Genomic DNA, 11,043 nt, shown 5'->3' on the forward strand with positions numbered 1-11,043 from the left:
TTCTTCCAAATTCGCGCTTGTAGGTTCTTCTTCGTTATCGTCATCACCAATAACACCAACATTTTGCAAACATCTTTATTAGTTCTGATTTTCTCTATTGCCATCATTAAATAATTTCGGTTCATTTCTTAATTTATTTCAGTTCATTTGTGTATTAATTGAGGTTCGCTTGATGCTGTTGATAAGTATTGAATAATTTTTTTATTCCTTAAGTAATTTCGGTTTATTTTTTAGTTTAATTGAGGTTCATTTGGATCCAAAAATAAATTCAATGTACACTATAAGAAAAAGGCCTACGACCACGCTCTTTTTTGCTACGCTTTAAAAGCGTAGCCAAAAGTGGTCAATGGCCACGCTTTTATGAGGCTGGTGACAGAATAGAGATTTGGCCACGTTTTTTTGCTATGCTTCAAAAGCGTGGCGAAAAGTGTCAATGGCCACGCTTTTATGAGGGTGGCAATTGATGCGAGATTTGGTCACATTTTCTTGCCACGCTTAAAAAGCATAGCCGTAGAGAGAAACTAGCACACTTTCAAAGCGTAGCAATAGGGTTTTACTATTGCAGCGTTCGAAAAGCGTAGCCATTTGCTACAAGCCTTTTGGCACGCTTCAAAAGCATGGCGAAAAGGTTCCAAAAAAAATGCTGGAATTAATTAAAAAAGTTCCTTCTTCATTTAAACACTTAGAGAAAATAAGAAAAAGCTTCTTTTCTTCGTTCCCTGCCCTAACTCCTCCTTTAGAAGAACGTCCTTAAAGAAAAACCACACTCCATTGTGCCCTAACTCCTCGTCCTTCATTGTGCTTCGCCCTCTCTGGCAGTGACTCCCTCCACTCACATGCCGTGGATGCTCCCCTTTGCCGCCGCTCCCTTCCGTCGCTGCAATTTGCCTCACGAAGAACCCGTAACCACGATGAAGAACCCCAATCGAAGAACCCCTAACCGAGACGAAGAACCCCTAACAGCACTCAGCAAAGAACCTCGTCAGTTTTCGACGCTCACAATGTCTCCGTCGAAGAACCCCTAACCCTCAAGCTCACTGAGTCTCACCCTCCGTCGTCAGTCTTCAGTCTTTTCTTGCCACTCTCACCCTCAAGCTCACTGAGTCTCACCTCTCTCATGGCTGGTCTCACCATCGACCTCTCTCTATCTCTCCAATATATCGCTTTCCTTGCGGGTGTTTCAGACTTAAGTTCATCGCGCTCTGCCAGCGTCGCTGCTCTGTCGTGCTCTATTGCAAGCTCTGCTTCGACCATCAATACTTCCTTTGCTGTGAGTTGGTCCCTGGACAGGTGGTGGTAGGAATTTCAAGGTCCTTATGTAAGTGTCTTTTGCGTATTTATGCTTACAATTTATTAGTAAGAAAATAATTTGAATCTCTTACATGAAATTCTGATTAGGAGGTGCTATACTGTTACTATGAGTTTCTCATTACTTATCCCGTTTTCTTAGCCATTAATAAAAATATGAAAGATAGCCTTAATGAAAGTTATCTTCTACATTTAGTGTTGTCTTTCATTTGGGTGCTGATTGTACTTTTCTGTATTGGTGGCATTGAGGTAGTGTGAAATCATCCTCCTTTGTCATCCTGGACAAATGCAATGCAAAGAAAAAGTCATTCACATTATATTATGATGATAGCAATTGAGTCACTGATGTAACAATTAACTGACATCAGACCTCAAAAGCATGCAACCTTTTGCGTATAAAGCAATAGAGTAAAAACAAAAACAATTTAAATTCAAATTGACTTGGGTAACATGGTTAACAGAATCACTGAATCAATAATATATATCTTTAATACATTCTGTAAGGTCTTATACTATAAATTCTGTTCTAGCCTTGTAGGTATAGTAAAAATTTCTCTGTTAATTTTATATATTCTTCTTGGTACAACTATAATGTAACTTGCACTTGAATGTTGCCCAAATTGCTATTATCAAATACAATGCAAGTAGAAAGGAATAAAGGAAAGATTTAAGGAGAAAATAAAAGTTAAAAAAAGAATCATCTTTTGTGCCTCCAATTTTTACAAATAAAGGATAATGCAATTGGAAACGAAGTTGCCTTGCATTCCCTTTTCTTTCCCTTCTTGGATGTTACTTTTATTTCTTTCTTTCTTTCTTTATTAGCTATCCTTTTAGTTGGAAATGATGTTTTAATTCTGTGTTTGACAATGAGAAGTCATTATACACTCATAAAGTTAATTTAGGTTTTAAGTTAATTTAAGTTAATTTAGGTTTGAATAGAGTAGTAACTCGTAAATAATGAGAATAATGTAATTTTACATTAATTGCAGGTGAGTTTGAATGGTTTTGGAGTTGTGGCTTCATCAGTTCCCAGTTCATCAGAATTTATTTGTATAATTATACTATCCATATAAGTATTAGCAGGTGCAACTTTGAGGTATGTCCTACTTTCTAATTCTGGAAGGCATAAATTTTGCTCTTTGAATTTTTGGTAGAGTTGAGCTGAGATTCTAGAAAATAGTATAATACTTTTTATAGTGTCCAACTTTTTTTTTGTTCATCTTTTAGTGCATTTAGCTGTCTAATGTTAGTGATCTTAATGGCTGAGAACATTCCCTCATAATTCAATTTTTGATGAGTTAATGTGCTACTGGTTCTAAAGTTAGTTTTCTCAGGGGCACTCTTCATGAATGACTTGGATAATCCTCACGTGGCAGAGATTGAAGTAATGATTGCTGAACCAAAAAGGTAAAAGCTTTAATTTCCATGCCATAAACTAGTTTTTAACATATTTGGTTCATAGTTCACCAGTTTTTTTCTAGTCCTTTTTACTGGATATGTTTCATAGATCATTTCTTATTGAAAATGAATGCCATTCCTTTTTGAAAGTTGTAGTAGGCTTAGAGAAGGGGGTTGAATCTATGCCTTTTTTAAGTTATTGAAATAACCCTTTTAATTAAACTTGCAATTCTGATTCTCTTTGAACTCAGCAGCGAAAATTTATGAGACAATTTATTTTTGTCTCATGAATATCAGAAAATAAACAGAGCAGAAAGGAGAAGAGCTAACACCATCATGTATCCTGGTTTGGTTGCCTTGTGCTATGCAACCTACGTCCAGTCTCCACCACAGTAGTGGTGGAATTTTCACTATAGTTAAAGTATTATATACACCAATTCCACATGATTGACACAATTCTCTCACACTCAAGTTCTAACCTAACTTGACATTGGCTATGCTAATAACTAACTCTTTACTCTTAGTGCTAACCTAACTAAGAAAGGGATACCTCACAGGTACAAGATACAAGACACAGACTTACCTAAAGAAATCTGAAATGAACTCTAGGTTTTTCTCTCAAGTGTATCACTCATCCTCATTCAATCATTGGCTTTTACTTGAACTCACTCAATATGCCTTTTCACTCAAGAAATTACAGAAAGATAAACATTGAAAAGTAAATTATAATCTGTAAAACATGAAGGAGGTTGACTTCATCAACAACCTCTTTGCTATGTGATAAACCAGATTAGCATGTCTCTGATTCAGTTCTTCATTTTTGGCAGAATGCTCCTTTGAAAGAAAGTACTATCCAAGTAGAGTAACTTCTTTAGGAAACTCTTCTCAGAACACAACTCACCAAACTCTAGTTATCTCTCCTTGCCTCTGAATGAACAAAAAATCTTCTTTTATCTCCTTGCATATTGTTGGGTTCTTCTTCCCAGGTCAACTTCTTGAGCCTTGTGCTTCACCAACCCACAAACTCACTTTTTCTCATTAATCCTCAAAGTGGAAACTTTGCTTTTGACCTTCTCTTATTGATCGAAATCCATAAAACAGCAACCACAAAAGTCTTCTAGTGGTAAACCAGATCTGAGCCATTGAGAAGCTACTTGGTCTCCAAGAATCACTTGTGACCGTAGATACATAGCAGATTGGAACAGAAATCAACTTTTCCTTGTATGCCATTTTCGGACTTGTAGAGTGTTGGGAAGAAGAGAGGAAGGCAGTATGCATGTAATAGGAAATGGTTTACCTCTAACCTTTGCCTAAGATTGATATGGTTTGAGTTTTTTTGATTTGACCTCAACCTTTCTTGCCCAACCTTCTCTTTCTTTTTTCTTCTGTGAACAGCTTGAGTATTAAGCTTTTTCTCTTTCTTTTTCTGATTTCTGATTTAGACAAGATAGGTGTACGTTGCTTTTGGGGAAGGCAAATGGGAAGAGTTTGAATGAGAGAGCAAAACGGACTTGGATCGGGTTTGTATTAAATTTAGCCCGTTGGTTTCTTGCCTAGCTTCCTTTTGGGCTTTGTTTGTGTTATCAGTCCATCAGTCTTGTTTGTTGTTTTCCTTCCTCTTGGGCTTACAGCAAAGATGAGTTTTGGCCTCCAACAATAAATAATTAGCCTCATATAATCATAAACAATCAATACTAATTATTTATTTTGCTTAATAAAATAATGTTTGTCATCATTAAATAATTTAGTTAATTTCTTAACTCAACAATCTTCCCCTTGATGACAAACATATTTTAGCAATAGATTAAAAGGGAATGAATTTGAGTAAGGTTAAGAAACTTCCCTTTGAATGATGTTGCTTGTTTTATGTTGCTCCTCCTTTCCTTTTCAAGAGTAGCTCCCCCTGAATTTATGCTTTTCTTTTTGTTCCTGTTTACATTATACTTATACAAAGCACAGTAAAGAGCTACACAAATTTTACTTTAACTAATAAGGGAGATTAAGCAACTATCAACACAACTTCTAGCCCAGAGTTCAACATGACATGAAAGCAAATTCCAATAAAACAATCACAGCAGTAGCAAACAGTTGCGAATTCATGTCAACAACATTCCCTGCAGCATCACAGTTTTAAAAATCACAATTTAAAAATTCAAAAATCAACATTCAGTAGCTATTACTCCCCCTTTTGTCATCAAGGGTGAACAAGAAGAAAGATCAATAAAAACCAACACCTTAAACCCTGCAAGAAGGTGTTAGAACACAATTCAAAATACCAAATAAATTGAAATGCAGTGCAACAGAAGTCAAAGTATTACAGTCATCCAAAATCATAAAAAAAACTAGTTCAAAAGTGACAAAATAAACAGTTTTCATGAGACAAAAACTAAGAAGCATGCAGTAGCAGTGTGATGAGACAATCCTAAGCATCAGAACCATTTTCCTCTAAATCAACGTCCTCATCAGCATCAGTGGCAGGGTCTTCATCCTTTTGTAGGTTGTCAATGAATGTCATGAACACAGCCACTCTATCTCTTGACTTCCGGAGGAAATTTTCATGCTTGCTCGCCAGCCTCCTTTGCTCCTTGCTCATGGCAATCATTTGATTTGATTGCGAGACAAACTCCTAGACTACATCTTTGACAACATTCAGCAAAGAAAATTTTTGTCTAGTGGAGATGGAAGTACCCTCGGTGGAAGGAGGAGGAGATTCCTCAGGAATAAAGTCATCATCATCATCATCCAAGACCACTCTCTCTGAACGAGTGGGTCCCTTTTGCTGTTTCACTGAATCACCCCCTTTTAGATATGAATGTCTGTTTTCATAATCCTCATTTGATAGGTCAACACCAAAATGCTAAAAAACATAAGTTAGAAACATGCCATAAGGAAGGGCTTTGTCTTTCTCACTTCTAATAAAATCAAACATGTATCTAACCATCAAATAGGCAAAAGAAATTTCTATTTTAGTGAGCAGGGCATATAAAACAAGAGTGTCAGTGTAAGAAACCCTTTGATATGAACCACTTTGAGGGAGAATGATGTGGTTGACAATACGGTGCAACTGAGCACGTTCATATCCTAGGGCTTTGTGAGTGGGTGTAATGCCATCAATCAAGGAAACATGTTCACAAATGTGAGCCAAAGCATTATTGTAAGAAATACCAACTCCTTTATCCCACTTAACAGAGGTATAAGCATACGGCCCAACATCAGTATACTTCAATGAATCACTGGTAGTTTCATTATTTAAAACTATGTCTTTGCCCTTAACATAAGAATGAACAATGCCCTCATGATATGTCATGTTTGCATAAAACTCTTTGACCAACAGAGGATAAACAGGTTTTTTGATATAAAAAAGGTGATTCTAGTCTAAAAATTCCAATTTTTCAACAAATGGAAAACCTTTCTTTTTCAAGGTTGGCAGATCAGCAAGAAAAGAGGGACATAGGGTACGGTACTTAATAACACCTTCATAAAAGTCATTATTCATGGCAGACCTAAATCTAAAAGGATTATAGTTGGAGTGAGATGTTATGAAGTGGGATTTATGAGTAAAAGGATAAATGTCTGGTTCTCTAACTGATTTAAGGGTTATACGAGGATTACCTCTCTATGAACGCAAGGGAACAGACCTTGTCCTAGGTTGTGTTGGCTTAGAGGCAGGTTCAGTCGCGGCTGGCCGTTTCCCTTTCAAAGTACTAGGCTTCGACGACCCTGGTTTTGATGGAGGTTCCTTCGGAGGTGGAGTCAGCTTGGCTGAAGTAGGGAACCTTGAAGTGTTCTTAGTGCGAGCCAAGGGGGTCAGTCCTAGGAGGCGAGGTAGGAGGAGAAGGAGATGGAGTGAAGGTTCTGTCCTGAGAACAAGTTGAGGGTTTAGATTTTGCATGAAGCTTGTGTATCTTTTCTCTAGGAGGCTTTTATATGACAATTTTCTTCCTCATTTGGTGGTTTCTGGCTTAAAAAGAAAGTGAAGTAATGAAGGTAGTGGAGGAAACCGAAGGGTTTGAGGAGGATTTTTGGAGGGAAGAGAAGGAGTGTTGGTAGCCGTACCGAAAAGAAAATTTCTTAAACCATGCAACTGCATCACCTCTGATTTGACTTTGAAAAGACTTGACATCATGAGAAAAGAAAGATTTTATTTTATTTTAAAATTAAACAAGGAAATCAATTTTTAAAAAAATTGAAACTCTTTTGGACCCAAACAAAGACAAAACAAAAATTAAAAAACAAATCAAACATGCCAACAAAAACAAAAATAAAACAAATGTAACATTCAAGTTGGGCCCAGAGGTGGTTTGGGTTAAGGAAACACATTGGACCACTCATGTTCAAATTTGTGATGTTGGTCCAGATAAATCTGCACCTGCAACAAGTCCAGAACACGCTGATTGAAGGCAGTGTTCTTCACCTGCCCAGAATTATCTCATACCTGTTTATGAGACAAAATACTCCAGCAAACACATTAGCAATGTTCAAACAATGAATCATAGCTCAAAATTCAAAGACTAGTTCTAAGCATGCAGAATCTGTCCTCAGCAAGTGGTTTTGTGAAAATATCTGCTAATTGTTCCTCAGATTTAACAAATTAAATGCTAATATCCCCCTTTTGTACATGCTTTCTTATTGAGTGAAATTTCATTTCAATATGCTTAGTCCTAGAGTGCAAAACTGAATTTTTAGAAATATTAATAGCACTCATATTATCACACAACAAGGGAATATTTTCAGCATTTAATTTGTAATTAGCAAGCTGTGTTTTTAACCACATAAGCTGAGAACAACAAGAAGAAGCAGCTATATACTCAGCCTCTGCAGTGGATAGAACCATTGTTGGCTGCTTCTTACTTAACCAAACATTCAAGGACTTTCCAAGGAAACAACATAAGCCTGATGTGCTTCTCCTATCAACTCTATCACCGGCAAAATTTGCATCACAATAACCAATTGCAGAAAAATCATCAATCTTAAGATACCAAAGACCAAAATTTGATGTGCCACGGACATATCTAATGATCCTTTTAACTGCAGAAAGATGAGACTCTTTTGGTTTAGATTGGAACCTTAAACACAATCCAACACTTTGCACAATATCGGGTCTAGAGAAAGTTAAATACATAAGAGAACCAATCATTCCTCTATACCTAGTCTCATCTACATCTTTCTCAGTTTCTCCCTTATCTAATTTTGAATTAGGGTGCATGGGAGTTCCCATGGGTTTGGTATTTTTCATACCAAATTTCTTAACTAATTCCTTGGCATACTTTTCTTGATGAATGAAAATACCTTTTTCAGTCTGTTTAATTTGTAGCCCAAGGAAAAAATTAAGTTCGCCCATCATACTCATGTCAAATTCACTTGTCATGAGTTTTTCAAATTCAGTACAAAGGGATTCATTGGCTGATCCAAAAATAATGTCATCAACATATATTTGGACTAGAATGAAAGAATCATCAGAATTCTTGATAAATAGAGTAGTGTCTATGGTGTCTCTTCGAAAATCATTTTTCAAAAGAAAAGAGCTAAGTCTTTCATACCAAGCTCTAGGAGCTTGCCTCAAACCATATAGAGCTTTTGATAATTTGAAAACATGGTTAGGAAGCTCTTTATTTTCAAAACCAGGTGGCTGTTCCACATACACTTCTCTATCTATCACACCATTCAAGAATGCACATTTCACATCCATTTGATATAATTTAAAACCGCAAAAGACAGCATAGGTTAAGAGAAGTCTTATGGCTTCCATTCGGGCAACAGGGGCAAAGGATTCATCAAAGTCTATTCTTTTTTCTTTGTCATATCCTTGTGCCACTAGCCTTGCCTTGTTTCTTGCAGTGCTACCATCCTCTCCTAGCTTGTTCTGAAAAATCCACTTGGTTCTGGTCACTTTCTTTCCATTTGGCCTAGGAACCAATGTCCAAACTTGGTTCTTCTCAAACTCTTGGAGCTCATCTTCCATTGCCTTTACCCAAGAAGGGTCACCAAGGGCTTCCTTGACATTTTGAGGCTCCATTTGAGAGAGAAGGGTGATGTTTGTTCCTTTATTTGCCTTTCTAGTTGAAGACCGAGTTCTAACCCCATGAGAGACGTCCCCAATGACAAATTCCTCAGGATAATTCTTCAAGAATCTCCATTCATGAGGTCTGGTAGACTTGGAGGCAGATTCAGATACCAAAAGATTCTGGGTGCTGCTGGCTTCAGGATTTCCTTCAGATTCATGAGACAAAATGAAATTGTCTCTTGAATTTTCAGCAACTGCAGTTTCTGGTTCAGCATGAACAGAATTTCCATTTTCATGATTTTGCACAGTTTCATCATCTTTTTGAGCTTGATTTCCTACATCACAGTCTTCCAAAATACTTTACACCAAGTTAGTTCACAAAATGTAACATGTATGGACTCCTCAATAATCCTAGCATCTTGATGATAAACCCTATATGCTTTACTAGTTGTGGAATATCCTACAAACAAGCACTCATATGCCTTTGGATCAAATTTACCCAAATTATCTTTGTTGTTAAGAACAAAACATTTACATCCAAAGATGTTCAAGTAATCCAAGTTTGGTGGGTAACCTTTCCAAAGTTCGTAAGGGGTTTTCTTCAAAAATTTCCTTATGATAGTTCTATTCAAAATGTGGCAAGCTGTGTTAACCGCTTCAGCCCAAAGGAATTTTGGAACATTGCTCTCACAAAGCATAGCTCTTGTCATTTCTTGTATACTTCTATTTCTTCTTTCCACCACACTATTTTGTTGTGGTGTCATTGGACAAGAGAAGTTGTGAGATATTCCAAATTCCTCACAAAAGGATTCAAATAAATTGTTTTCAAATTCAGTTCCATGATCACTTCTTATAAAAGAGATCTTCAAATCTTTTTCATTTTGAATTTTCTTGAAAAAAGGTTCAAAGGCCAAAAAGGCTTCATTTTTGTGAGCAAGAAATAAAACCCAACCAAACCTAGTGTAGTCATCCACAATCACTAAACCATAATGTTTACCACCTAGGCTTTGAGTTCTTGTTGGACCAAATAAATCAATGTGTAGCAACTCAAGTGGCCTTTTAGTAGAGATGTCTTCCTTTGGTTTGAATGAACATTTTGTTTGTTTTTCCATTTGGCAAGCATCACAAGTGATGTCTTTGTCAAACTTTTTCAAAGGAAGACCTCTAACTAACTCTTTCTTTACAAGTTTGTTTATTTGAAACATACTTACATGGCCCAATCTCTTGTGCCATAGCCACTTTTCAGATTCTTTTGAATGAAAGCAAGCTACATTTTGATCCTTTAGTTCATTAAGGGTAAGTCCATACACATTATTACAATGCTTGGCAACAAAAAGCACTTCATTTGTCTTTTCATTTACAACACATCATTCAAGTCTTTTGAAAGTCACTAAATATCCTAAGTCACACAACTGACTTATACTCAAAATATTGTGCTTTAAACCACATACCAAAAATACATCATCAATGAAAGTAGATTGTTCATTACCTACTTTTCCAACTGCAATAATTTTACCTTTACCATCATCTCCAAAGGTCACAAAACCTCCATCACACTTTTTTAGTTTGATGAAGTAAGTTGACCTTCCAGTCATGTGCCTAGAGCATCCACTATCCAAGTACCACATATCCTTTTTGTTCTTGGATGCTAGGCAAATCTGCATGAAAAACTTCAAGTAACCTTAGGTATCCAGATTAATTTGGATCCTTTGAAGTTAATCCATCTTGGTTGCCCAAGTGCATTGAAATTACAAACAACATTGTAAATTTGGTTTCCCACCACTCTCTTTTCAATAAAATATTGTGCATATGAGTGACCAAATTTCTTGCAATTAAAACAATAATTTTCTGATGCATGTCGCTGAAATCGAGATGAGCTACCATGCTGGAAATGATTAAAGTGCTGAAATTTTCTGGTTTTTGGAAGATGTGATTTTCTTTTGACAAACTGATTTTTGTTATAATTATTCCTCTTTACAAAATCATTTTCACCAGAATTTTTGAAAACTTTTGGGCCTTTCGAAGATGAGGTTTTATTGTGAAATGAAGGTTTCTTGAAAGCAACCTCATTTTTCAAAATGTACCCCAGACCTGACCTATTTGAAGTAGGTTCGGTTCTTGGTGAAGGTTCGGTTTCACTTGTGTAAACTTTATCAAAATTCTCCTCACATGTGGAAACATATCCAATACCAGATTTGTTGGATGTGGATTTAGCATTTGATGAAGAAGCCACAAATTTCATAGAGGAATCATTAAAGACTGCACTTTCCTTGGTTATATAACCCAAACCAGATTTTTCAAACAATGGTCTTTGGCTTGCAAGTAATTTCTTC

Source organism: Arachis ipaensis, chromosome B05 (genome assembly GCF_000816755.2).
Source record: "Arachis ipaensis cultivar K30076 chromosome B05, Araip1.1, whole genome shotgun sequence".
Lineage (NCBI taxonomy): Eukaryota > Viridiplantae > Streptophyta > Magnoliopsida > Fabales > Fabaceae > Arachis > Arachis ipaensis.